The sequence below is a fragment of the Rhipicephalus microplus genome, chromosome 3 (assembly GCF_043290135.1).
Source record: "Rhipicephalus microplus isolate Deutch F79 chromosome 3, USDA_Rmic, whole genome shotgun sequence".
Lineage (NCBI taxonomy): Eukaryota > Metazoa > Arthropoda > Arachnida > Ixodida > Ixodidae > Rhipicephalus > Rhipicephalus microplus.
Genome location: NC_134702.1, coordinates 41346738 through 41368236, shown reverse-complemented (window position 1 = coordinate 41368236; position 21499 = coordinate 41346738). Strand labels below are relative to the sequence as shown.

The 21499-nt window shown below is 46.9% G+C and overlaps 1 protein-coding gene across 4 annotated transcripts in view; it reads right to left on the bottom strand.

Moving 5' to 3' along the window:
* The window catches only part of LOC119175965 (NAD kinase), a 120465-nt gene that overhangs the window by 57982 nt on the left and 40984 nt on the right, over positions 1–21499 (bottom strand). Inside the window, exon 1 of one of the 4 annotated variants that reach the window (XM_037427079.2) lies at positions 14172–14499. The exons of the other annotated variants lie outside the window; for them this stretch is intronic. The gene's annotated coding sequence lies outside the window, so the exon portion shown is untranslated. Of the gene's footprint in view, positions 1–14171; positions 14500–21499 lie in introns of those variants that run through there. 4 annotated transcript variants of the gene reach the window in all.

The window sequence follows — 21499 nt, the reverse complement described above, 5'->3', positions numbered from 1 at the left end:
GTTAGTTACCCTTAATGACCAGCGGTTATCCTGTCTACGCGCTACATGCCCGGTCCATGTCCATTTCTTCTTCTTGATTTCAGCTATGATATCCTTAACCCCCGTTTGTTCCCTAATCCACTCTGCTCTCTTCTTGTCTCTTTAGGTTACACCTACCATTTTTCTTTCCATTGCTCGCTGCGTCGTCCTCAATTTAAGCTGAACCCTCATTGTAAGTCTCCAGGTTTCTGCTCCGTAGCTAAGTATCGGCAAAATACAGCTGTTATATACCTTCCTCTTGAGGGGTGGTGGCAATCTACCTGTCATAATTTGAGAGTGCTTGCCAAATGTGCTCCACCCCATTCTTATTGTTCTAGTTACCTCAATCTCGCGATATTATAATTGTTCAAATTTTACACAATTGGAAGTAGATTCTAATCAGATATGGCTGCAGGAAGATGATTTGTCTAGGGTTGAACGATGAATGCGTTAGACATTGTGACAATCAAGCACACGTCGTGATGACGTCACGGGTGGTGGAATAAGCATTTCAAGTGGGCTAATTCAATAATGTTGTTGTATAGCTTATGAAAAACTACCGTAAGTTTACGAAGACCTCCTATTTTACGACAGGAAGCTAGGGGAGTTAGATCAATCGAAAGTTTTGATGTTAGCATCACTCAGCCAAGAATTATATTTACAAATTATAAAACGAGCAGATCGATTTCATAATACTTCCAACGTCTGAATTAGATACTCTTGATTGAGGTTACTGATAGGGGACACGTATTCATGTTTGGTACTGATGAAAGTTTCGTGCGCGATTAGGTTAACCTGTGTCGTCTAACTGTGAGCGAAGCAAACGTGAGTGATCGATCATCTGATGAAACCCAGTGGTGTAAAAATGCTTGCAGAAAGTGACGAGATACGCTATGACCACCTTAATTTACTTGTCATTAATTTGTTCCTACAGCTTTGTGCACTGCTCATTTAGTTTAGTTGTAGCACGTGTTTACAAAAGGATCGAACAAGCACCTGACTTTTGAATGCTTGGTCGATTTTTATTCCCAGTATCACTCTCGAACGAGGAATTTCGAAACTATGGCTAACCTGTTTAACAGCACTGTGCTATCAACCTCGGGTATACGGGAGAATCACGCAGAAAGCTCCATCTTGATTGTTCACACAAATAATCGGTGCCCGGGCCTCCTAGCGTTGACCAACCGAGGGCCCCCTGTCAGGCGTCGGTCTGTGTTCGGACAGTCACTTCGTCCAACTTCATACCCCTCCAACTGATTATGTGGTAAAGAAGGACTAGGGGGAAAAATGCTCCAGGCAGCGCTCGAAGCGGCTCTACTGCTTGAGATAGATGGGTGGAGGCCACGCCTGCACGGCCGGAGGCGTCGTGGTGATCTTTGACCTTGTAACGTCGTCGTCGTCTTGCGCGACGACAAGTTCCTTGGCTCGAGTGGTGGTGGTGGTGGCGAACCTTGCAATTAGGCCCACTCTGTCCTCACTAGCGGTTGCGTGAGCGCACCTTCGTCGTCGTCTCGCGACGGCTGCCAAATGCAGATGTGTGTGTTTTTTGTTTTGTTTTTGTGCGTGTGTCTGCGTGTGCGACATACCTGTCATGGTGTGGCGGGCCATCGAGGTGCCCAGCGTGAGTGAGCCGAACGGACCCTCCCCGGCCACGCCGTCATTTAACCGGAGAAAGAAAGGAGGCGTGATGGGGGCTTTGGAAGGCGTTTCGCGGCCGAGCGTACATTCAAGTGACGTCGGAATGCCACGCGACTGCTGGCAACGGGCGACCGCCCGTGGAATGCCGCACACAAGAGGGAATGAACTTTCTGCGAGAAGACAACGACGATCCGGAGACCTTTATCTGCCGACGTCCCTCCGAGGCAGCAATTAGGAGCGCAGTTGAGCAACGCGTTTAATGACGCCTCTTGAGGGGCACTTTTCAAGTTACTGCTAGTGTCAACCAATCACGCCGCAAGGCAGAAAGAAGCCCGTAATTCCGGGCAGCCGTCTTGACAAGCTCGTTCGCCTAATAGTTTGCCAAGTTTAATTGTAGGTTAAAAAGTGCTCGTGCCACTTCTGGAGCAGCCACAGCAATGAACATACCCTGTTGGAAAATAGAGTGTTCTAAGCGCTGCGCACCTAAGGGGGACGGGCTGTCGTGTGCTGTCGTGGGCTGTCATCGTCTTATACGCGTTAGTAGTTTGGCGTAACGCAGCTATTTGAACGCGCGCTCGCGCCACAGAGAAGTATTCTTACTCTTGTTCTTTGAGTGCCTTGATGATGATAGAAATGAATAAATAGAAAGAAAAAACACCTTAAGAACGGGAAAAGGTGAGAGAGAAAGAGAGGAGGAAAGAAAGAGAAAGGAAAACATAGGAGTCGGCCCAGCTCCTCTCTTCCACTAGTGCAAAGCAGCTTTAATATGATTTTTTTTAACAGGCAAAATTATTATGCTGTCGGTAACTTGTGCTCCGTCGTAGAAGAACTATCGTCATCATAAACTGGCGGGCTCTCTCTGTGAAAAACGAAGATGAGACCCGCACACACGTCTGCTTACATCATGGGTCACATTGGCCTGAACCAAAGCTCGCCAAGGCAGTCTTACTTCCCTGATCGAGAAGGCGAACGCATGTACTGCCCATCCCACGGCGCCCTGTACCTGTAGCACTTGCCCAGAAGTAACAGTATAAACGTGGAGCCCTACTATTCGCCCTACAAGTTCCTCAAGCCCGATCCTGGCGGTAGGATGTCGAGTTCGTCTTCCCTCAAGCACAAGCAAGTCGACGATCGGGACGGTGAGCAGCAGCGCTACTACTAGCCGTACCCAACAAGGTACATGGACCCCATGACCATCTACGACGTCACCGAATGCCACAAGATAGCGTATAACACCCGAGACCTGCACGTGATGTACAATTGCTACATCACACATCTCCAGCACTACGCCATACGCATCATGCAGAGAACCGGCGGAAACGAAGACTCTCTCGAAGCGGGACACACCATAATCGATCGACAAGTTATCGGGGGACCCGCTTAGCGATGTCTCCAAAAACGCCACCATGGCTCAGTCTCATGCACCCGAAAACGTCAGCTCGATGTGCGCCGTCGTTCGCGACGCCGGGACGGGCGCCGACCATCCGCTACCGGCCACAGAACACGTCGACGAATATCCGCGGTCTTCAAACGCGGCCGCGATTCTGGTCCTTGGTGAGATCACTGCCCGACAAAACCAGAATGCTTCGGCATCGTCGTCCTCATCGAGTGAGGAAGAACAGTCGTTTTCAATACCGAAGCCTTCATCCAGCTCGTATGCAATTTCGAACCAAGCTCACGCGAACGACTACCTTATCCTCCCAAGTGGACAAGCAGCGAATGAGCGCGCAGCACATACAGAAGCTTCAGATGCAACACCAGGAGCAGATGACGAACATCACTCCCAAGGAGCGCGCGAACTATAGAGAAACCTCTCTGGTCTATGAAAGCAGGCCAAGATCAGACTCGTTCCTACTATACAAGCGACGCAAGAAGTGCAGAAGCTCCCACTGTGACGTGAAGGGGGCAAAGAACGTGACCACGAAGACCTCTGGACATCAAAGCGAGATTGAACGACCGTCACCGCAAGACAAGCCGCCGCCTCCCCAAGTTACGTGATTGGCAAGGCCTCTTTCGTCATTGTGTAAGGCCTCCTGGCAGACTCACACACAGCTTTCTTAAAGCGCGTGCAAGTTTGCCGGCCGCGGGAGCGTGTTACAAATAAAGGAGGAAGAAGGGGCGGTGGGCACGAGCGACAGCCACGGGTGCTGGCTCACTCAGTAGTTCTGTCGACCTTAGATGTAGGCAGACGTTCGGGTCTGGGTCTCCTTCTTCGTTTCTCACACTCCCTTTATTCTCTTCATTGTGCGAAACTCTTCAGGCGGTAATGCGTAACGAAAGTGGACACGTGGGGAAGAAAAAGGAAAAGGAAGAGGAATACAGAGGTAAATAAAAGGAAAATAAAGACAGCAAAAGAGAAAAGGACAAAACAATACACAGAGGGGTAAAGAAGGAGTAAAATGTATTGAGAAAATAAGAAATAAGAACAGATTTACGACAGAGAACTGTAGACGCGAGCCTAATTTCTCCGACCGGGTTGCAGAAATTAGGCGCCTTCTGCTTTTTCCAAATTGCTACCACCACCCACGAAACCCCTACACGGGGAGGATGGGGGACACGTGAAACACGTGAAAGAGGCATAAGGAGAGAAAAAAAATAGAGATAGATAGAATCAAAGTGATACAATTATAGAAACAACAGAAATAAATATATAAAGGCATAGAGAGAAATAGACAGGGAAAGAGAGAAAGACACGAAAAAAAGATGACAAAAAAAAAGAAACAGAGCAAGAGAAAAAAATAAAAATAAAGAGAAACAAATAAAAAGACAGAAAGAAGCAGAGATAGAGAGAAATATATAGAAAAGTAGAATGATATACAAAGAAACACACAGAAAAAAAAGGAAAAAAATCAGAGAGCGAGACAGAAAGAGACATGGAGATAAAAAAAAGTGAGAAAGAGCTAGAGAGAGAAATAAAGAAAGAAATTGGAAGAAACGGATAAAAGGATAAAAAAGGGAGACTCATTAAATAGATGAAAAAAAAAAACAGCCTTGAGGTTTCGCACCAGTGTTGCCAAACCTTCAGGCTTGCGAGCATTAGTGCGAAGCTGCCACGGTTTTATTTTAACACAGAGACGCTGTTTACAAAGACAGGCGTAGGAACTTCGGTTCACTTCCACACTTCCACAGCATACGTACTACGCTTCACTGTGATGCCGAAGGACATTAACTGCGCATTTATCACCACTACAAACAAAAATGCATAACATAACGAGTATACGCCATTTACATCGAGAATACGGGGAGGCCTTGTTTTCACGCTTTCTCTCTCTCTTTTACCTCCTTATTCCCCCTTCCTATGTGTGGGGTAGCAAACTGTATGTAGTCAAGTTAACCGCCATTCATTTCCGATGTTGTCTCTTTCTCTCTCCGTACTTCTCTTCCCTGTTCTGTTTTCTTTCTTTTCGTGCCTCTGTCTAAGCTGGCTAAGAAAATACACCCATGTCTAAGTAGCCTCCCTGATTTTTCTTCGATTTCCTCCACCTTCTCCGTCCCAAGACTGCACCCACAACACGCAACCAAAGGCGATAACCTTCGTTTGCAGTGAACATACTGCAGTTTGTATTCCACGCGAGTCCCACGTACCGTATGCAGCAAAGTGCACTTTCCACGCAATAAAAACACCGCAGTCCCCGCTAGGATTCAAATCCCGTGCGTTTCCAGCAACAACCAGACACTGCCCTCGACAAGATAACGTTTCGCCCGAGTTTGGGCGATTTCCACGCCATTTCACACGACGATGACACTCCTGTGATTACCAAGTAGCTGCGTTCACTCAAGCATAATATAGCGCCGACGTCTCCAGGGATATTTTTAGGGGTTGAAGGTTTATGAATTCGTTAGTACCCCTCGACACGCGCACTACTTCGCACATCCGTGCTACTGCTGTGACCTTGACAGGGGTACGCTTTGACGGCGAAGCACGGGAAAGGTGTTCTGCTTTACGAACATTTGTTTCTTTTTTTATTTGTTCTCACCTCAAGTGACAAAAAAGGCAGGCTCTCTTCTTTAATCATAGCATAAAGCGTTTTTCTTTCATTCTCTTTCCCAGATTCAAAGCTCAAACGAATTGAAGATGTGTTAATGCGGAGCTAAAAAAACAACGGTTAATGCACCAGCTCGCGTCATGTCGAATATTTATGAGACGACGTTAGGCCTGCAGAGTCGTCTGCTTTTTACTCTTACAAACTACGCCCCGCCGTATAGTGGTCTAGGAGATGAGGTACTTGGCTGCTGACCCGCAGGTCGCGTGATCGAATCCCGGCTGTGGTGACTGCATTTTCGATGAAGGCGAAAATACTGTGGGCACGTATGCTGAGATTTGGATGCACGTTAAAGAGCCCCATGGGTGGTCGAAATTTCCGGAGCCCTGCACTACGGCGTCTCTCATAATCATATGCTGGTTTTGGAACGTTAAACCCCCAGATATCGATCGATTGCTCTTACAAGCCATACATTTCTACCAAAGCTCCTTTCTCGTACACCGTAACCTGCACGCACGCACATCAGAGATAGAAGAGTAGTTATCTTTATTTTATGGTTGATCTGTGAGGTTTGACGTCCCGAAGCTACTAAACTATAAAGGACGCTATGGAAGCCTCCGCATAACTTACAACTACGTGGCGTTCTTCAACGTGTACTGCAATCAGGCGTCACGGTAGTCTACATGTTAGGGTGCACGACTTAGAACCCGAAGGGTCACGTGATCGAATCCCGGCCGCGGCGGCGGCGGCATTCAGATGGAGTGGAAACGCTAGAGGACAGTGCACTTTGATTTAGGCGCACGTTAATGAACGACACACGGTCAAGATTTGCAGAGCCCTGGACTACTGTGCCCCTCATAGTCATATGGTAGTTTCGGGACACATCCCTGCGATTACACGAAATCGCGAAGTAGAGGGCACCGGGTATACTCTATAGCACCTCGCCTCCATCTAAATGCGACCTTTGCGACGGGTTACTTTGCGACAGGTTGATTGAATCCGCGAGTTTTGGGTCAGCAGCAAAGCACTAGAACCATAGGGCACCGCCCCCCCCCTTCTGCTACCCCTCCCCCTCATGTCCTCCCCTGTGCTGACGTCTCTCTGCACCCGCTATGCGCAGATATATGCTAACAGGGGTTGTTACTCCGAATATTGACAGTAACCGTTAGAAGATGTGGTCTACGGAAGAAAACAAAATCCTTTCTTCGTAACTATTAAGCTGTCCGGTTCGTGGATGTACCGGATATAATGACACTGACCCCGCGCTGGAATATTGCACTGACCCGGCATTGTGGCGAAAACGCGTCGCCTTTAATAGTTTAATAAATATCGCAGCAAGACACCATGACTAAAGTGCATACATCTCACTAGCATGCGCACGCATTTACTTTTATCTATGATTGATTGATGTGTAGGGTTTAACGTCCCAAAACCACCATTTGATTATGAGAGACGCCGTAGTGGAGGGCTCTGGAAATTCCGACCACCTGTGGTTCTTTGAAGTGCGCCCAAATCTGAGCACACGGGCCTACAACATTTCCGCCTCCATCGGAGACGCAGCCGCCGCAGCCGCCGCAGCCGGGATTCGAACCCGCGACCTGCGTGTCAGCAGCCGAGTAACTTATCCACTAGACCACCGCGGCGGGGCATACTTTTATCTAGTGGATCGAACTAACGCGGACTACTTCAACCGCAGCAAATTTCATTGGCACGCTCGGCACGTGCATCCACTGAATACCGTCTTCTATTTCGGTGACAGGTGACGTTATACGCATCCTGATTCTCCATAATCCGAGGCCATCGATCGAAATAAAGCGTTTATTTGTGGCTTTTTTCCGCAAGTGCGTCTGCGCCTCCACTCCGCTCCCCGAAGAAAGTCAGAAATCCGAAAAGACGCCACCATTTCGGGCGAGAATAGATGCAAATCTCCACCGCGCTTAGTTGACGGTAATTTTCCAGTATGAGATGACGGTACTTTTCCAGTAGTTTGTGTGCTCACTTAGGAGTTTCTAAGAGGCGAATGTACACGTAACGGGACGCCCCGTTGAAAAAAAAAAACAAGAAAAAAGAGGAAAGAATAACAAGCAGCTTTTTCTTCTGATTCAGAACAACTTCTATGAATTCGGATCATGAAGACGCGCCTGGGTACGAATTCAGATGTCAACAAAAAAAAAATCATATTATCCATGCTTGGGTTGTAAAAGGGTACCCTGTAAACGATTTGCATTTTGCTGTGTGCCTTCGTATGCGATCACTGGCACGTGTATCGAATGTTGTGATACTGATCGTTTGATCGATATTGATCGAACTGAAACTTAGCTCCCTGGTATACGTACATATGCTAGTTGTAGCACTTCCAAACTTGAAATCCATAGTGTTTGCTGGTCGATTGTTTCGTTGCTCAGAAGATGCTTGACGCAACCCACCCCCGGGGGATCGGCCACTAATCGGACGGTGCATTGTTTAGAACGAAAATTGGCTTGGCGAAAGAATGACCTTAGGAAGAAACACTTAAGCGGTGACTCATTATTGATGAAAACAAATAAACTCGAATGGTCATGTGCCGAATTTCTTGACTTCGTCCTCGTCTCTGTTAGCGCTTTTGATCGTTTTTTTCGAGGTTGGCGCTGGTGTATTGCTTGTCTTTGTAAATGTGACTGTGAGGAAGACGGCAATCATAATATTGTGTGTGCGTTTGCGTCTGAGCACGTGTGCGTGCATGCGCGTGCATGTGTGTGTGTGTGTGTGTGTGTGTGTGTGTGTGTGTGTGTGTGTGTGTGTGTGTGTGTGTGTGTGTGTGTGTGTGTGTGTGTGTGTGTGTGTGTGTGTGTGTGTGTGTGTGTGTACTAATCTCTATGTGTGCGCGTTTGGCAGAAAGCCTAATGGAATCGATGACAGCTTCGCGAATCTCTGGGCGTTGGCTATAGGCGACAGCACTTGCATAACATTTCTGTATTTTTAACACAAACTTCGCCATCTCCGAGCGTACGAGCAAATTTGTTGCGTAGGCGCGATAGTAAAAGCGTCCGTGAGGTGTTGGATAAACGTTTGCAGCCTAAGGTAGCGGCACAACAACGCCGTCCAGCGGAAATGAATCTCTCATTTGTGCGCGTATACTTTCGCGCATCACCGGCCTTGGAAAAACAAAAGGAAAGAAAGAAGCAAAGAAGACACTCCACTCGCTTTCTTTTTATTTCTTGGGGAGTTTGTCGTAGGTCGTCTTAAAGCGCAACACGCAGACCCCAAGCTCAAACGATTCGATTTAATTGATAATGGGTTGTAAAGGTGCAATTATCATCCCAACTATAATCAATATTCGTGGTGCTGCCCACATGGTGGTAATATATCGGCAGAGCTTTAACTTTAGCGTGACGTTGCATTAGAAGGGCATAGAACGTGTTTCACTGGTCCGTGTCAATGGCTCAGATTAACGCTTGCCCAAAAAAGGTACACGTAATCACCATAATCCTAGACGACGCAGAAAATGTCGATGCACCATGTTTATTTATTGCCCGGCAATCATCGACGCGCGTTTATATGTCGGAGTGTTTTTTTGTTATTTCTAATTGCACCTATACTCGCTCAGCTTATGAAGCTGAAGGAAACCTTGGCGATTCCGCGCTTCCACCAGTGTTCTTCCTGCGGAGCTCAAGGTATACCGTGCCTCTGTTTCAGGGTGGTAACACCTCTTTGAACATTTCATTGCCCCTGCAATTATTAAGTGCAGCATTAAAGCAGTGGTGCTCGCGCTTCACCGGCATCGTTGATTGGCTTGCAGCGAGTCGTCTGAGAACAAAAGAGCACTGAAAACTATTGAGGGCACCGTAAAGCTAGGTTGTCCATAGATTTTAACTGCTTTTTCGAGATCCCTTTTAATCCTTCAATGACGTATGCGATCCATTTGTCTGCTCCAAGGGCTTAGGCGTGAGCACAAAAGAGCAGCTGCCTCCACTTGCCCGTCCTCGTCTTTATGCTGCGTTTTGATTGTAAATGCCTCAGAAGAAAAGTGGGGTTGGGGAAAGGGAGGTGTTGCAGCGCAACTTCACCCACAAAGGAACGCCACCCAGAGTACCTCATCCCATGGCATGTGTTGACGTCATTTCGATCACGTGTTCGGGACAACAAGTCGGGCTTCAATCGTTTGACATGATGCTACTTCCTTTCTTGTTCCTTCCTCCATATTATCAGCTTCCTGTCACGTGCTTTCAGGTGATATCATGACGTTCCCACGACCTCTTCGCGCCCGGGCTACGCGGGCGATGCACAATCGGCAGTTTTGAATGCTTCAGTGACGCGCAAGCGGTCATTATGGAAGTCTTCGTACCTGACGTCATCAGGACAAGCCAGACTGCTGCGTGAAGTTGCCTGAATTAGTGCTGTGTCTGACGTCAAACTAGTGTCAATATCGGTAAATGAGCTATCGGAAAATTTATCTTAATGCTAAAATAAAATATGCGCATTTATCGGGGTTCACACTTACTCATATCCGTCTCAGTCAAGAGATCCACATGACAGAGCAAACTCGCTTACGAAAAATGGTGTCAGTGCCCTTTTAAGTAAATTCCTGCCTTATCTACCCCTGGAATGAGAGATTGCAATCACTTCGTCTACATCTGCCTGCTCGAATCCCGCACACGCTTCCGCAAAGCCACGATTTCTGCTGTTTCTCCGTTTATAACTTCGCAATGTCCTTGAGTTAAGCAAAACGGCTCGTATAATCAACCAACCGGACGTGAACGTGACTGCGATGCAGATGGCTGCCGTCAGCTTCTGAACAAGAGATACGACCATTTTAGCAGCTAATGTAAGCTGCTGATAGCAATGACCGCTACTTGAGTGAAACTTTCCATACAACGAACGTATATAGGCCGCTTGCATCTGCGGAGTGTTTAGTGAGGCCCCGAAACGGCATCGAATAGAGACAGAAATAGAGAGGGAGAGGGGTGGCAAGTGGAAAGCTGGGAGGTTAACCAGCAAGAAATTATCTGGCTTCCAACCCTACACTGGGGAAAGGGTAAAGGGAGACAGAAAAGTAAGAGAGGAAAGAGCCAGCATCTGATCATTTATTTATTCAATTTCTTCGGATACTTAAACACAGAAATTTTGGTATGTCTGTGTGCGTGTGTTTGAAAGAAAAGTATAGACCATCTCCCCGAAGGGAGCTATAATAGGATGCGAAGCAGCTCGCAGCGGTGAGCACACCGTTGACCCGGCTGAAACGGACGTCGACGCGGGTGCTGGAAGAACGTTTTAAAGCGAAACTCGGTGTAGCCTTTACTCGAGCAAACGTTTCTTCGAAACGCAAGGACACGGGAGGCGGTTTGGGTTTCGTATAAGTTCCATGGGCAGAAAAGCGAACCGAAATAGTGTTTCCACTCGATGTGCGCTCGATCGTTGCGAGCGGTGGAGAGGGTGAAGCGAAAGAGGTGACACGTGGCGAGCGGCGACAGGCTAGGAAGAGAGTGACGTCAACATGCGTGCACTGCGAGGGAAGTTGTGACCTACTTTGCACCGCCCCAACACCTGCGGCTAAGGGAGCACGGTGCGGACGGAGGGACAGCATTACACAGGATAGTCAAAGGGCTGCTTCGCGTTTAAAATGATTGACGATTCAGAGTACCTCATGTACTCTCTTACGGCAGAATACCAAGGGGAGGAGGAGGAGGACTGAAAGAGGAAGGACAGGGAGGTTAGCCATTTCTACATAGGGGAGAGTACATACGTGAGAGTACTAGCTCTCCTACGGTAGGGTACCCCCGGATACGCTCTGTTTTTCTGTCTGTCTGTCAGTCGTCAAACGAAACAACCAGCCACCCGGCTCACTTGCTCAATTTCCAGCCATCTTGAAGTGGTGGCAGCGTCTATACTTGGGAACATAGTCGAACGAAAAGCAAATATTACGCACATCCAAGGTGCAACATGAACACGTAAGTGTTCGGTGGTGTGTTCATTTACTAGAAAGTACATAAATGCATAACTATAAAGACCCTAGTGTTCCTTAGGTTGCGCTGAAAATGCGACGATATGTACGAAAGAAGTCCTGCAGAAGAATATCGTCTTTCGACGACATTTGCAGCGAAGCACGCTGGAAAAGTCATTTTTCTGCAAACGTATGACATTAGAGTTCAGAAAGTGGAGTTGGTCAATCTAAACCAAGTCATTATTTTTCTTTGCTGTCCCTTTGCTTCAGCTAACACGAATCGCATAACACGAGTTTAGAAGGAAGCATGAACGATTCTGAGTACCATAGAAGTATACGTGCTTAGAAAAAGTGGTAAATGATTTTAGTGCTTAGTACTCAACTATGGGAGGACACAAACATGTAACAAACATGTGTTTAGAAAAATTGTTTTAAAGATTTAAAGTACAATGTACTTTTCTATGGGAGAGCATTAGGCTGCCCTGTTAACCTGTAAAGACAATGTGTATTCAGAAAAAGTGGGTAACAATTTAAAGTATTAGGTACTCTACTATGGAATAGCATAACGCTATTCCGTGGACCTCACACTTGATGAGGCCCTTTTTACAAAAATTACACCGTGAACGAGTTTACGACGATTCCGCATTTGGGTTATGAGTACACACGCGTGCCCACGAAGTGAATGCTGTGTTGAGAAAAAAAAGTGGTTAACGATTTATGGTACTCGGCACTCTACTATGGGAGAGCTGAGAGCCGTCTTTTGGGTTTCTCACTTGATGAAGCCTCGTCGACAAAATTGTGGTTTGTGTGTGTTCGGAAAAAGTGGTGAACGATTTAGAGTGTACTTGGTCCTCTACTATGGGATAGCTGAAAGCCTTCCCGTGGGCGTCACACTTGATGAGGCCAAATGACGTCGAATTCCATACTGAACCACTGTATTAGGCTATGTGTCGCAAACACGTGGCGAGAGAAATGCCAGCATACTGAGGCTACCTCGAGGGATCTCCACACTTGCGCTAGTGTCGTTTCAGGTTTTGTCAGAGGGTATATCTACAGGGATATACCCGCAACAGCAGGAATCACTACTCAAAAAATACTCGCAAGTATCGTCGATATTTTTACAGCTAACATACAAGTTCAAAACGCGCCTCCCCTAAATGTGACGACAGAAAAAAGGAACATTGCAGGCAGACCACACTTCAACCGATCCCAGCCCGTGATAAACACCGTGGCAGCACGTGCCAGCTTCGCTGAATAAACATCTGCACATAGAGCTTGCGTGGAGAACTTTTTGAAGGCTTTCAAGCACTTTTTCGATTTTATAAACAACCTATACCCCTTGTAGAATTTACCGTCGAGAATCATTTCACAGCTTCTTCACCAAGAGACGAGGTAATGAAAAACGCTCACAACTCAGGCATGCATGCTTCGGCTGCAAGTGAGAACATCTTACTTAACGGTTTAAAATTGTTTAAGGCTCTTCTATATGGTTCAGAAAGCTACCTAAATCTGCATGGTCTTTGTTTACACCCCGATCAGACTTCAAGAAAGAACTTTGGGAGCCTCATCTCGCCAGCTCGGACCCGGAAACGCCATCCGCGATACTAGTCAGGTGCACCAATCGGCGAAAGCCAGTGGAGTCCCGTGTACCTGATTCTGAACGCCGTGTGTCGCTTCTAATCGAGCACAGTTGTTGCCCCACTCATCGTACTTGCAAAACTCTACCACTTCATATAATTAAGTAGGCAGCCCGCCAGTGTGTGCGCACATAAATAACTTGGTCACGCACGTCATGGTTTTTTCTTTAGTTTCAGACTCGGCAGGAGGAAAGTGACCGCCCAGCTTGGAGAACTTGCACAAACCGCAAAACGTCTTCTGCGAAACTGAGAACGTGCTCTGTTCACCGTTTGCGATACAAAGCTACAAGGACCTTAGATTTTTCCTTTCCAGCATCGTGCTTTCCAGGATCGGCTCGCTGCTTTTGTTAGATGACCCTTAAGAAACCGACAGACGATGGAACTAAGGAAGGTAGTGGAGGCATAATTTGTAGGTTTTAACTGTAGTATTACAAATGACATAAATAGAAAGTAATTAAAGCGGATGCAAAATCAGCTTGTCACAGTTAAGGACCGAGCTAGGAGGCTGCGAGTAGCTCGGACTGAGACTCCCAGGATTGCAGAAACGCAAACACCAAACTAAGAACGTGAAGAAAGGGACCACAGCTGTAGGCTCAATACGAGTTATGCGAAGGTTGTACGCTCGCCGCCTACTGGCAACAAGTTGATTTTTCGTCCACCTTCATTCCTCTATATTATTGTTATAATTACTGTACTAAAGTTAGAACATACCAAGCCATGTCCCCCAACACCCTTCTTAGATTCGTGGTCTGTTAGCTTCATTATAGCAGAGAGAGGGAATCTTTGCGCCACGAATAACACCTTTAGCAACGATTGGCACACCTAGCCCAAAAAAAAAAAAAACAAGTTCTCCTAGCGTACCATCTCAACTCTTACATTGCAGGTCAAACCTATTCCCGCCGGAGAGTACCTGATACTCTTACTACTGGCATTCAATCACAAAAGTGTACGCAGCCCGGCGACCCACACACTCACCGGTCCGGTGGTGGCCCGACTCGCCGGACGTCCTCGCTTCTCTGGCGCCCATCACTCGGACGGCTTTCCTCGGCAAAGCGGAGTCAGTTTGAGTTGCAGTACTCGGCGTAGGTGGCCTTGCACTGAGCTGCCAAGCCTGCTGTGGGCTGTACACCCGAGCGCTCGTCGCGTAACACTCGCGCACGTTCTCGCCAGGTCGAAATTCCTCTCTGGATCAGGTCACTGCCGACGATGGTCACTGGCGGAACGCGGGCGGGTGTACGCGCACGCACCGATGCCTCGTAAGGAGAGGCCGGCGGGGAAAACGAATTGGCGGCTGCAGTTCCTGCGGAGGCGACGGGCAAGGACGATAATTCCAGTGGCGCGCGCTCCCAGTCGCTACCAGAGGGGAGAACGAGCGCGCATCTCTTCTTCTTCTTCACCTGAAGGGAGACGGGCCGTTATTGCGTCGCTCGCACGTGATCGACGAATGGCCGCGGGAAGCGAAGAAAAATTTGCCAGTTGTCGCCCCCCTCCTTTCACCTCTCGTCGTCGTCCGTGGCGCGAAGGACGGGAACCACCTGCGACGGCGCTGATGGAGCGTGCTAGCTAAGAAGAAGCGTCGGAGAGACAGAAAGAGAAGAGGCAGGCACTCGGTAGTCCAGGAAGGGTGCTGCTCGATCGCCGTCACTCGAGGCGGCAACCTGTTGGCAGCGGCGGCTCGTTTTAATATTCCAGAATAAAACTTCCACTCCCAGCCCTGCGGGGCCGATGGCCACGTGCTGACGTGCATTGGCGAGCTCGCTTTCCGCGTAGACTTCTCGCCTTTCGGCTGTGTCGGAAAGAGAAACGTGTGTTGTACGATTCCTCCAACGGGTCAGGAGCCCTTGTTTGTCCCATCGGGGAAAAAAAAAGGGGGGGGGGTGGGCAAGCTAGGCTAGTGTCGTGCACTTTCTAGTATTCTTTTTGTGCTTTTTTAGCGCTGATTGTGATAAGCTTGGCGTGCGTGCGAGACTGACGTCACCTGTTTGGGCTGCTTTTTGTTTTCTCCTTTTTTTCAGACACATGTAGCAAATATACATAATCAGTACAACTGATAGCCGCCTTTCGTCACTTGTTCTGACTTACTCCTTTCTTCCTTTCTTTCTTTCTTTCTTTCTTTCTTTCTTCCTTTCTTTCTTTCTTTCTTTCTTTCTTTCTTTCTTTCTTTCTTTCTTTGTTTCTTTCTTTTTTCTTTCTTTCTCCCTCTTTCTTTATCTATTACGTCTTTTCTTTCTTTATCTCTTTCCTTTTCTTAATCAGCAATGCTCCCTCCCAACAGTTTCGTTATTCTGCGCTGGGAATCGGACTTTCATTCACGTGCTTAGCAGCCCAGCACCTCATTTGCTACTGGCAACAGTCATAGTCATGAGCTGATATCGGTTCACATCAAGCAACAATAAAATGTGCCAACGTGATGATCACAAATTGTCTCAATTGAAGATCACACTGTCACAATGAAAACTCACGGCATATTCACGAGGTGAATGATGACGATCGGCGAAACTGACGGATGGACTGAAGGATGCACGGACGGACGCACAGACGGACGAACGGTTGGACGAACACACGGACGGACGCACGGAAGCATGGGTGGACTAACGGACGCTTCGCCCCACTCATCATTATTCACTCCGCGGATATGCTGTGAAATCGTTTTTATTGACATGCGAAACAAATAAGAAGTGTCCCCTTGTTTACAATTATACAGCTGATGGAAACATCCTAAATCGAGTAATAGAGTACAAGTATCTAGGCTTGCATATATGTAGCAACCTCCACTGGGATCGACATATCGACTACATATCTAATAATGCAATGATGAAATTACACTTTTTGAGACGTTCTCTTCGCTATTCATCATACGACACTAAAATTCTGGCGTACAAATCTCTTATCCAACCCATTTTGGATTATGGAAACATTATCTGGGATCCTTACACCAATGTCAATATCCATAAACTAGATAGAAACCAAAACAAGGCTGTCCGATTTATTTTCAAGAAATACGGCCCAACATCAGTCTCTGAATTAGTTGCTAAAGCGGGATTCAAACGGACTTCAGAAAGAAATAGAATTTCTCGTTTGTTGTTCTTCTTTAAGATAGTTAATGGTCGAATAAATAGTAACACAGGTGAATACTTAAAGTTCTCTTCCGGTTACTCTACCAGACAACGTCATAAACGCACTGTCGTTCCTTTCCAGCCCAATAATAATACTTTCAAGTATTCCTTTTTTCCGCGCACTGCCAAAGAATGGAATGAGCTTGACAGCAAAATTATTGAAACAGACAGTATCGAGGCATTTGAAAAATTTATATCTGACTAGTGTTTTTTTTTTCTTCGTGAAACATTTTTTATGTTGTTTGAGGTGCTTTGTTCTGTGTTGACTGCAGTATTGTACTGTTGATTTTGTTGTACTATGTACACCCACTCTGCTATGGCCCCAAGTTGGGGCTAGCAGTATTGCTAAATAAAAAAAAATAATAAAAAAAAAACAATGCAACTGGCTACTACGACGACTACGACGACACGGGACATGCGACCCATGGCGTAAGGGGCTTCGCCCCTAAAAAGAAACCACGGATCCTGCGTGGAACGCGCAGCACTCTCACAGCGAAAGCTGGAAGAGCGGCCCTTCAGAGCCTTCTTTTAACGCACTTTGGATAGCTACTGCAAGCACACTTGAGGGTATGATTGTGTGATAGGCAGGCGTTCACTATGCCATCCTTCGTCATTCTTCAAAGAAGCGCAGCACCCTCAGCACACTTGCAAGGGACTTTGTGCATCTTTTTTTCTGTGTGTGCTGTGGCTGACGCCGATTAAAATTATGCTAGAAGCTTTTGTAATCCACACAATCCCAATAGTGAGTATGCGCCAAAGTTAACAGGTGAACAAGATCAAACTTAATCCCGCAGCATGTGTCTGTGCCACATATTTCAAGCTCTGCCTTCCTTCCTTCCTTTCAGGGGTGTAACAGGGAAGTTTATTGCAAACTGGTAACAACGTTTCAGGTGAGTACAACTGTCTGGTGTAACAAAATCACTTCAGTGGCGTGTACAAACAAGAGAACATAGACAGCGTGTAACACACAGCACTTCCAATATTCTCACAGATCACGAATCACTCAAGAAAACAAAGAGAAAAGAAACGCAAAAAACCAGCAAATTGGAACAGATTCACATATTATGTGCGGCGAGAAGCAATTTTCTCTCCCGAGTTGAAGCTCCTTATAGCGGCACCCGTTCGTCCTTCGTAGTCGTAGTCGTAGTGTGCAACCAGTCTTACATTTTCACCTGCTAGGTGGTGCCGGTGGGAGATTTTTCCTGTGCTTTGTTGAACAATAAAAAGTTCGCGGCGTGCGCGTTAACTAAAAGCCGAATGCTCCCGTCTCTCATTCCCCATTAGCAGCCATTGTCATGTACATTGAGCACTATTTGACAAGAAAGGATTGCTATATGTTATACTCCCTGGGTGTAACCTCCTTAGTTTTAGAAAGGTTTTAGTGAGCGTTGAGCCGCAGTGCCATGAATTCAATCATCTAGTATATACCATGAACTCGAGGTGGTTAAAGGTGGAAAGAAGATACGAAGCTCAAGCCGTAAGAAAGTAAAAGCCGAATTCTCCTGTCTCTCATTTCCCATTAACAGCCACTGGCATGCACATTGAGCACTATCTGACAGAAAAAGGTTGCTACGTTATACTCGCTGGGCGTAACCTCCTTGGTTTTAGAAAGGTTTAGCGAGCGTAGGACCGCAGTGCCATGAATACAGTGAACTAGTATATACCATGAACTCGAGGTGGTTTAAGGTGGGAAGTGGACCCGAAGCGCAAGCCGTAAGAAAGTGTGCATGTGCCACCTCTCGTTTAGTCCTTGGAATGTCCGCTGGATGGCGGTGCTTCTATATGGGGAATATATGATAAAAAGATGCGAGATGGTGGTACTTGGAGTGTTGAGTAGATGGACGAACGGACACACAGACAGATGCATGGACGGACGCATGGATGGCTGCACGGACAGATGAATGCATGGGCGGACGTAGGGCTGGATGCATGGATGAACGTAGGGACGGACGCACAGATGGACGTGCGGACGCACGAACAGACGCACGCACGGGCAGGCGAATGGACGCGCGGACGGTCACACCGACGGACGCATGGACGGACGGAAGCAAGAACGAATGAACGGACGGATGCTTCGCCCCACTCTCCATCATTCACTCCGTGGATATGCTGCCATTTTTTTTTTTGTAACGGCTAAGCGCCGCTCGGTGCGAATTTCGCACCATGTGACACATCATTGTTCATTTCCTGTTTTAAAACGCTTTATCACTCATGTTAACGCGATTGCTTTCCCGACATCAAGCCTGCCTAAGGTAACTTTGCAGAGAGGTTCGAAGCACCGGCGTGGCTCAGTGATAGAGTACTTGGCTGGCGCATAGGGGAACCGGTTCGAATTCTGTTGTGTCCTTCGTGTTTTGCAGTGGTTACGGGCCTCGGCGGTGACGGCGGTGGCGCACAACTAAGACGCGCATTCGAATCGTGTTGTGATTCCATAACAGCCTCACTGTAAAACGGGTGATCAATGATCCCCGACAAGCATTCGATCGGGAAAGCATGAGTCGTTGAATAAAAGCGTACACAAATACACCTGTCACCAGTACACCTATTATGGCTGCATCTATATATATGCTTGCCAGCGCAAAGTTTTAGCAAGCTCCAAAAACACTGCGTTTTCAGCCTGAACGTAAAGCACGTATTTCAGGCCGAAGTATTCTTTTGGCGGGACGGCTCAGTGCTCTCCCATAGTTGAGTACGAACTACTCGAAATCGTTAAACATTTTTTCTAAACACAGGTTGTCTGCAAGGGACGGCTTACTGCTCGCCCATAGTTGAGTACGACGTACTCAAAATCGTTTAACATGTGTTCTAAACAAATTGACCCCGGCGAGCTCCAACGAGATGCGTGTATGGCGGAGCGACGCACTCTCTGTTAGGCGGTTGCACACGATAGTGTGTATTTGCCCTGCCAGGGACTTCTATTATTCACACAAGAGCGGTGACTGAGTTCAGCTACTGAGATTATCCTGACCTTGGAAAAGAAGCAGCCCATCGGCATCGATAGCGTTTCCGTTGGTTAATTTGTCCAAATTGCACCGCGGTACCTTTAGGGGCGAAGCTTCTTACGCCGTGTGTCGTACCTCCCGTGTCGTCCTAGTCGTTGCAACAGCCAGCTGGATTGCAATGCATGTCAATAAAAACTGTGTCACAGCATATTCTTGGAGGGAATGATGATGAGTGGGGCGAAGCGTCCGTCCGTGCTTCCTCCCCTCGTTATCATTCACCTCCTGGATATGCTGTGATTTTTTTTCGATCGATCGGCATTATGGAGCTCAGTTTTAAACCAGATTTGACATATCAATGCAAGTTCGTGTGCCAGACTTGATGGAATTCTGGCAGCGGCAGCTGCATTTTCGATGGAGCCGAAAATGCTGCAGGCCCGTGTGCTCAGATTTGGGTGCACGTTAAAGAACTCCAGGTGGTCGAAACTTCCAGTGCCCCCCCCCCCCCCCTACGGTGGGTCTCATGATCATATGGCGGTTTTGGGACGTTAAACCCCACATATAAATCGAATCATCGTGGGTCAGACTTTCCGCGCCGCTACGCCGAAACGAACATGTATAAAGCATGCGAACCACGTCGGCTGTGGCGTTTCACTGACGTCCGGTTGCGTAGCCTCTGGGGTGAAAATTCAACGCCGGCAAATTGCTCGGGCGCTGCCTAAGAAAACGGTATAAACATGCACAATGTGGCCGTGCACACTGATGAGTGAAAATGCCCTGCTTTGCATCTAAACATGGCCCTTTTCTTTCACATGCGCTAGTGTGTGAATTCATTAGGTTTTTTGACTTGTTTAGTAAACAAGATGCACACCTTGCGAATGTTTAGGATCGTTTACTTCGTTCTCGGGTTCGCTGAAAATACATTTACTGGTAAACTTTGTAAAACAGATCATAACATCAAAGCATTAGTTTTATCTGTTGCTGCTCAAAAGGAGTCTGCTCCAAGATACGCTCATAAATTCAGTGCATGGTAGAGCCAAGTGAACTTGTAGTAACTATACGAATTTGTACATTTTTCGTAAGCTTACAATCAAGCATATTACATTTGTAAGAACCATACAGTCCATCCAGTTGGGCAATCGACTAGCTTTGCTCTCTGAAGAACGTTACTAAGACAAATATAATTACGCTGTCATTTACAAGACAAATTCACCTAAGTATAGCAATGTTATGTCCACGCTACCTTCCTTGTATGCAGTTTTCCCGTATATATTTTTCTTAGTCATGCACCACAAATCCATTCACGCTTCTACCAGAATAGCCACGACTGTTTTTTTTTCCTCTTACAACCCAAGCGCAGCCTCCAAGGAACTGTTCATTTCAGCATGCATGTTTAACTATTTCTGTCTTAACCTCCTGATGATTAGGTTTTTTTTCTTTCTTCTCGAAAAACTGGACAAAAGAGAGATCATTGGTTTCCAAGCTACCGACATGAAATCGCAAGAAGCTCAACAGTCGCCACAGTGACAACCCCACGCCCTACCCATATACCAGGCGGACAAATTGAAGCCGTATTGAGTATAGGTTGCTGTGAATGTGAAGGCTTGCAAGAATGTGGAAGGTACAACTACAATGGGCCTAGAACAAAACGTTACTGATACTGCGTGCTTGTTCGGAGTAACACTGCCAAGGTTCTAAAAGAAGAAACTGAGCAAGCACTCGTCCATTGATTATTGATTGATTGATATGTGGGATTAAACATCCCAAAACCACCATATGATCATGAGAGACGCCGTAGTGGAGGGCTCCGGAAATTTCGACCACCTGGGAGTTTTTAACGTGCACTCAAATCTGAGCACAAGGGCCTACAACATTTTCGCCTCCATCGGAAATGCAGCCGCCGCAGCCGGGATCGTCCATTGATTAGGCGAGACGTGCCATGTAGAGGTTATCTGCAAGACAGAGGTCCCCACTCTGGAACACATAACGTTTTGGACAGTGTTCTATGAAACAGGCTGAGAAAATATAGACCATATTAAATATTTGTTCTTATTTTAGTTCAATCAACTTTGTTAATATATCAACGGGATATGTTAACAGACACTGTCCAGAGAAGGAGGGTACATCACTGTTGCATTTGTGTAAGTAATTTGTTTCGTATGTGAATTTGAGTGACAGACAAAGAGCACACAAAGTAAAAGCTTGTTGATTCGTACTCGAAGGGCACTGCGAAATTTTTAAAATTAAT